General features: G+C 37.5%; 1 long non-coding RNA gene across 1 annotated transcript in view; it reads left to right on the top strand.

Annotated features, from left to right (window-relative positions):
• Positions 1–1,077: 1,077 nt before the first annotated feature.
• The window catches only part of LOC103609060, a 13,872-nt gene continuing 7,480 nt past the window's right edge, over positions 1,078–7,469 (top strand). Inside the window, exon 1 of the long non-coding RNA XR_552100.1 lies at positions 1,078–1,162. This is a non-coding gene — a long non-coding RNA (uncharacterized LOC103609060). The remainder of the gene's footprint in view (positions 1,163–7,469) is intronic.

The raw sequence follows: 7,469 nt of genomic DNA, 5'->3' as shown, positions 1-7,469 counted from the left end.
AAAATCAAGATTCATGCATTTAACATTAATCTCTGGGGAAAAAAATGTATGGATAATTAAGCAGACGACTTCAAAAGGAGAGAAGAAAGGAAGGATTACTTTACAAGAGGACAACCTTACTAAGAACACCTGCTAACCTAGCACCATTGCTCTTATTGATGAGGAACTACACTGGTAAACAGAAGAGATGTGAGTGTGGGGTGGACCCGTGTACAGACGCGTGTGCACATATGCGCGCCTGACTCAGCAGGACATTCACACTCGTGGACAGGCTGGAAAAATGCAAACTGAAAGGAGAGTTACTTGTTTCTGAGTGTAAAACCACCCTCTCGACATCACGATGAATGGATTTACGTCTACTGGATGACAAAGCTGTTTAGTAGTGTGCCACAGGCCTATCATTTGTTTTGCCCTTTCAAAATTTTTGTCAGAGACTCAGTTGACAATGCCATGTTTTAGGTTTGCTTTTAGGGGGAAAAAAAACCCATACATTTTCTGGTGTCTTTATTGCTTTTCATTATCACATAATAAAACTCATATGCCCTTCTCCCTGCAAAAAGTTTCAGTTTCTTTGTTTTCCCTCATTGCCAGGAGTTTGGTGTCAGTTCTTGGCCACGTGATGACCTGCTCAACTCAGCACCCCAAGGCCCGCTCCTCCTGCTCCTTTGTCAGGAGCTCTGTTGTTTGTCCTTAATACAATCCTTAACCGAGTCCTTTTACATGATGGTAGAAGCCAACCCTTAGTGTGTTTCAGCTTGTAATGTAGGGTAGTTCCATGCCAACCAAACAGAGCACGGTGTGGGAAACCCACTCGGCCTCACTGAGGAGCCCCCAGTCCCTGGGCAGTGACAGAACCTGTGCAGAATGAAACCTCCACTTGTCAGCAGCTGCCGCCTCCCCACCCTGTGCCACCTGCCTGTGTACACTCCGTTTTCTCCCTGTTGTTCCCTCTCCTGTGAACTGTGGCTACCTGCTCTAGCCAGTCCTCTTCGATCACCATGTGGTTTGGCCTACCCCCAGCCCCCAACTTAGCTCTGGCTCTTGGCTCCTGCTTTCATTTACAGGCAACTGTTCTTGATGATTCCGTGAACGGATTTCGAGTCACCACTGAGAGGGCCTCCTTCCAGGACTAATCTTTAGCCGGCGGGCTCCAACTTCCCAGGTAAGCAGAAAAGAGAGCGACTTTTCCCCTGTCCTCCCACAAGGTTCTGCTACCATTTGAGAAAGCAAGCATTTAGCATCTGGGTCCATTTTTAATTTACTGATTGACTTATAACAGACAGCTTCATCACATCCAAGTTTACATGAATGCACACACAGACACACGTATATGCACACACATACACATGCATGCACACACCCATTTTTACAGGTAAATCCTTCTGTCCAGATTTTAAGAGGTGACATAGTGTATTAAGTACACACTTTTTGAAGCCAGAATGTGTGTTTTTTTAATTATAATTTTTTTCACACTATTGAATATAATTGACAAATAAAAATTGTATATTTTTTAGGTGTATAATGTTTTGATATATGTGTACATTATAAAATACTTTACACAATCAAGCTAATTAACATATCCATATACTTAAGATCTACTCTCTTAGTTAATTTCAAGTAACTATACATTATTAATAATTATAGTACTTATGCTGTACATTAGGTCTCCAGACTATTATTCATCTCATAATCAAAAGTTTGTCCCTTTCACCAGCATCTCCCCATTTCTCCCACCCCTGACTCCTGGTAACCATGCTGCCATTCTGTTTCTGTAAGTTCAACTCTTTTAGATTCTTCATATAAGTGAGATCATGCAATATTTATCTTTCTGTGTCTGGCTTATTTCACTTAGCATAAGGTCCTCCAGGTTCATCCATGTTGCTGCAAATAGCAGGATTTCCTTCTTTTTAAAGGCTTATAATACTTCATTGTGGGTGTATGGGTATATGTGTGTGTGTGTGTGTATAGCTCCTAGTAGGTGTGATGAGATATCTCATTGTGGTTCAGATTTTCATTTCCCTGATTAGTGATTTTGAGCTCCCTTTCATGTACCTGTTAGCTATTTGCATGTTCTTGAAAAAAATGTCTATTCAAATATTTTGCTTATTTTTCAATCAGGTTGTTTGTTTTTTTCCTATTGAGTTTTATGGGTTCTTTATATATTTTGTATGTCAACTGCTTAATAAGATATATGGTTTACAGACACTTTCTTCCATTTCATGAGTTGACCTTACATTTTGTTGATTGTGTCCTTTGCTGTACATAAACTTTTCAGTTTGACGTAGTCTCAATTATTTGTTTTTGTTGGTGTCATATTCAAAAAAACATTGGCAAGAAAAATGTCATTGAAATTTTCCGCTATATATTTTTTACGAATTTTACCGTTTCAGTTAGGTCTTTAATCAATTTTAAGTTGACTTTTGTGTGAAGTATAAGGTTAAGATCTAATTTCATTTTTTTGCATGTGAATATCCAGTTTTCCCAGCACCATTTATTTGAAGAGACCATCCTTTCTCTCTTGTGTGTTCTTGGTGTCTTTGTCAAACATTAGTTGATCACATATGCTTGAGTTTATTTCATATATCTGTAATGCCAGCATGGTGTTACTATCTCACCCTCAACATGGCAGTTTAAAGAGAATAAACATAGAAATTAATAGAAATATAAATACTTTGGGTAATCTTAATGAAGCATTCACTGTGTCTCCAGCACTGTGCTGAGCATTTTATATGGACTAAGTTATCCAAGTTTAAATTGCATCTCTGTGATTTATTAGCTGTGTAACTTTAGGAAAATTATGTAGCTTTTAAGAGCAATTTTCTTATCTACGAATGGGCATAAAAGATGTTCTAATTGTTGTGACATTTTAAATTAGATTATGTATGTTAATTTCTAGGCAAAAATATTTACTACATTTAGTGATTGATACTATTATCACTATTATTGTTAATACTATCATTGCTATTACTATTATGTTATTATTAATAGCAATTTGTTTTCTTAAGACTGAAAAGAGATTGTGCTAATCCACAACCACACACCAGCTGAAGCAATGATACATATGTGCTTATTTTTCTAATGCTATGTAAGTCTAGGAGAACATTTGTTTTTTACTCTGGCAAGCACCAACTTAGCCTATGGGTGAAAGAAAAGCAAAAATAAGAGAACTTAGCCCTTTTTTCTAAAATAACACCATTATTTCAATATGCAGGATGGTCTTAATATTACCAAACCTTGGATATCCCTAAACGTTTTGATTAGATAGCTGAAGAGATTAAGTTTAAGTAAAAGCCGTTCACATTACTTAGGAAGGAAAAAAATAAAAAAAGAAAACAAGCAAAAGATAGTGTCCTACAAACCTTGCTGGTCCTAGATGATTTAAAAATGCTTTTCCAACCACAAGAAAATGACAAGAATGTTAGTAAATGAATATGTTAATTAGTTTGATTTAGTCATTCAACAATGTGTACATATATCAAAACGTGTTATGCGCCATAAATATATACAACTTTTATTTGTCAATTTAAAAAAATACATTTAAAAAATTGCTTTGCATTTAGGCAGCTGTAACACAGTTGAGTGTTTCCTAAGCTCTGTCCCTTTCCTAGCTCTCTAGAATCTTAGACTATAAAAGACTACATTTTAAGAGTAACCCCTGGTTCTTTTGTTGCTGCTGTTGTTATTTATTTATTTATTTATTCCAGGAACAATATAAGGGTCTCCAATTAGTTGCAGGTGCAAATATTATGCATGCAATTAATTGTCTTCAAATGGTTCATTATGGGCAGAATTGGCTAATTTGGGGTGCAATTAACTACTTGCCACTTATTCTGAGAATGCCTGTAGACAATTGTGTCTGCAATTAATTTACAAGAGCCATTATAGTGAAAACCTTGTACTATAAATCCAAGAATAGAGCAGGAGAATTTTTAGAAGCAGGATTTCACTCTAGGTTAATTGCATTGACTCTTCCCTTTGGCTTTTCTATGCAGGTTGACTGTAAATGGGGTTTCTACGGGTTGTTTCCATGATTTGTGCAGATTTGCTAGTGAGGAGAAGGCAGAACAGAAGGAGAAGCTGGTCTACACACACTGAAACTGCAGGGCCTTCATGTTAGCAGGCACGGAGACCTGATTCTTGGTTATTTGTTTTGTCTATTTGTTTATTTTTTTTCTGTACATTTTCTGACACAGCAATGCAAAAGCATTTATAGAAATGGAATCTTCAAATCTTTCTTGACAAGTTGAATGTCTATTCAGCAATTAACTTTTAAAGTAGTCTCTTTTATACATTTATTATCAGTGACCAACAGTTAAACAGATCTTACAAGCAATCATAAATATAGTTTTTAAATTTATTAAGTAATTTATATAGGCCAACCACTGAGCTAACTACTATGATTAAATTATTTAATTTGCTTCTCCAAATAATCCTACGTATTAAGCACTCTTATCATCTCCATTGCTTATAAACTCAAAAAAGTTTGGTAACTTGCCAGTAAGTGATTGAGCTGATATTAAACCACGTCTGTGCAACCCTAAGCCCTGGATCTTTGCAGTGATGCTATCTAGGGAATTTCAGACCTGGAAGGGCAATTAGATCCCATCCTATCCAACTCCTTCATTGGACAGATGGGAGAACAGTGGCACACACAGCTAGTTGAGGACAAGCCAAGCTTACAAACCAGATTTCATGCTGCCCAGTACAACGTACTAACTACAATGTGCTGCCAAAGAAAAATTCTGTGAAGTTAGTTCTGCCCATTATCGATCTATTCTTAATAGAGGATGGTTTTCCCGTGGAGTCTAAATGTTTATGTGTCTGCATATAGGCCATTGATTGAAGATGACATTCCATTGAAAATGCCTCTGAGGACTGCACGTGAATCTCCAGCAGGGAAGGGTTAAAGTTGCAGTGATTTTGCAGGCCGGGTCAAATGTTCTTGAGAGGCCATTCTTCACATCTTGTTTCTTCAGCACCAGGACAGGCTGAGTAATCAAAGGTGACATACTTTCTTGTCTGGTCCCACTTTCGGTGCAGGGCAGCCCACATGCACATTGATCCACAGTGGCAAGTGCTGCTAGTCTCTGATGCAGACTCTGGGCCACACAGGGCTACATCTTATTATTGGAAGGAAGGAAGGAATAAATGTGCCACTATCAGAGAATTAAGACAAAAAGTCTTCTCTCCAAATATGAGATGAAATTACCTCAAGCCTTTTGTAATTGAGATTTAGGTTCCAGCTCCTTTGAATGACTCTTCACTGATACTCAGGTATGGCCAAGGCAGAGCAAGCTCATTCAGTTGTGGCCAGCCCACCTGGGTTGCTTTGCTTTGCTGCAGTCTGTTGAGGCTTTGAGAGGGTGGAAACACTCTAGAAGGAGCATGCCACACCTTAAGTGTTGTGTTATAAAGGTCTTTCCCTGGTAGAAAAGGTGCAAAGCACAGAAATGACAAATGTTTCTTTTTTTTTCAGTTTATCTTGGATTCTAAGCTTTTCTTTGGAATAGAAGTCAATGAAGGGAAAAGGGAAGAGAAGGAAATCCATCAAAATGTATGCATCAGCTATGTGGCAGGCCCTTTAAACATGTTATTATCTATAAACCTCTCATGAGAGATATTTACAATTTAAATAAGGGGCAAATGAATCTGGGAGAAATTAGCCAACTTGTCAAAATAAGGAACAACATCCTGCAAAAAGAGATGAAAAGGAGGGACCAGGAAGCTGAAGATAACAATGGTCAAGGCAACTGGTTTCTTTGTGGGATATGTCACCTTCCTTTAGACTTCTGACAAGATAGGGCCTTGAAGAAGGCTGGTTCTCACAATGGTTTTGAACATGATTGGTAAACCTAAAAAGAGATGAAAAGGAGGGACCAGGAAGCTGAAGATAACAATGGTCAAGGCAACTGGTTTTTTTTGGGGATATGTCACCTTCCTTTAGACTTCTGACAAGATAGGGCCTTGAAGAAGGCTGGTTCTCACAATGGTTTTGAACATGATTGGTAAACCTAACCCTTTTTCCCATAAATGTGATTTTGTTTTACTCCCAAACAGGTGGGACATGGGGAAACATCTTACAGTGATGTCAGGTATTGTCTGATCATTTGATAAATGTTCAGGGATGATGATCAATGATCAGTGAGACTCATCAGAGGATTCCCATGACCTTTAAGGTGCTCTGTGGATAGAGCCACCATGATCTGACTAGGTCGACAAAAACTGACTTGCTCAAAATTTAAAGAGCTGCCTAGCAGCTGATATCCTGTTCTCCATTTTGACATCTGGTGTCTTTATGTCTTAGGGCTTGGCCACAGTCTTGAGTTTCTGTTATCTATTTTGCTATTCTGACAGCAATGAGGGTGTTTGGTGCTATGTCTGTCACTGTCTCCAAAAATCTCAGTTACAGCCTGACTGCTAACAAAGACCTCTTGGTTTGAACCTAGACCCCTCCCCCCAAATTAACTCCTTCTATGCCAAGTCTTGCCACCCTATGGTGTGACAAATACCATGTCTGTCTTGATCAAAGTTTGAATTCAATAGTATACATCTATGGTATAATTAACATTGGTCATTCCTTATTGTAGAAGGCATAAATGATGCCAGAAGGCTATGAAATTGTTTTTCCAAAGAAACAAGAAAAAAAATATTGATTTTTGGAAGAAAAGACTTGTCAAGGCAATTTCTTGCAAGAGCAAATCCTTCGTTAGAAATCAAGTTAGGTCTAATTTCGAAGGAGTAGATAGATGTCTCCTGGCATTTCCTATTGTTATGTTACATATGACACATATAGATAGGAGGGATTGTTTTCAGTCCCAGTTATATTTGAAAGAGAGCTAACCAAATGAGTAAAATCAAATGTAATTAGGTTTACCTAAATTGTAGGGTTTCAGAGCAATTAATAAAACTGAAATTTGAAAGCTGCTTGTTAAGCAAATAAAAGATCAAAGAACATATTTCCTTTATTGAATGTCACTCCTGTGTAAACCAACTTACACTGATCATTTTCATATTTGAAATATAGCAAGTGTGTAGTAACTGGGATATTCAGAAGCAGTACTAACTTAGACAATTCGTGAATCGCCTTGATTCCTAACTACAACATAAAATCTCCAAGCCTAATTCCAGTTCTAATTCCTGAAAAAGGAGGTGACCCAGCAGCCGTATGTAAGAATGCTGAAATCAAGATAGACTGGACTTGAGTCTAAACTCAGCTGTTTACTAGTTATGAGCATGAACACTTTGTACTTTACCATGGTAGCCTCACTTTTCACATCCATAAAACTGGTACTAATGTCTGCCCTGAAAGGTAGGAGGAATTCTTATAATATTATAAGCAAAGTATTTAACAAACTGCCTTTCACGTAGCTTATGTCTAATAAATGTTTTTTACTCTTCTAACCTTATTTTATTCTCTGCTGCAGCCTAAATGTAATATCTAAATTATTTGTGCCGTTTTCTTTTCTTTT

This window comes from Galeopterus variegatus, unplaced genomic scaffold (genome assembly GCF_000696425.1).
Source record: "Galeopterus variegatus unplaced genomic scaffold, G_variegatus-3.0.2 Scaffold9126, whole genome shotgun sequence".
Lineage (NCBI taxonomy): Eukaryota > Metazoa > Chordata > Mammalia > Dermoptera > Cynocephalidae > Galeopterus > Galeopterus variegatus.
Note: the sequence above shows the minus strand (reverse complement) of the source record. Positions and strands in the feature narration are given on the sequence as shown.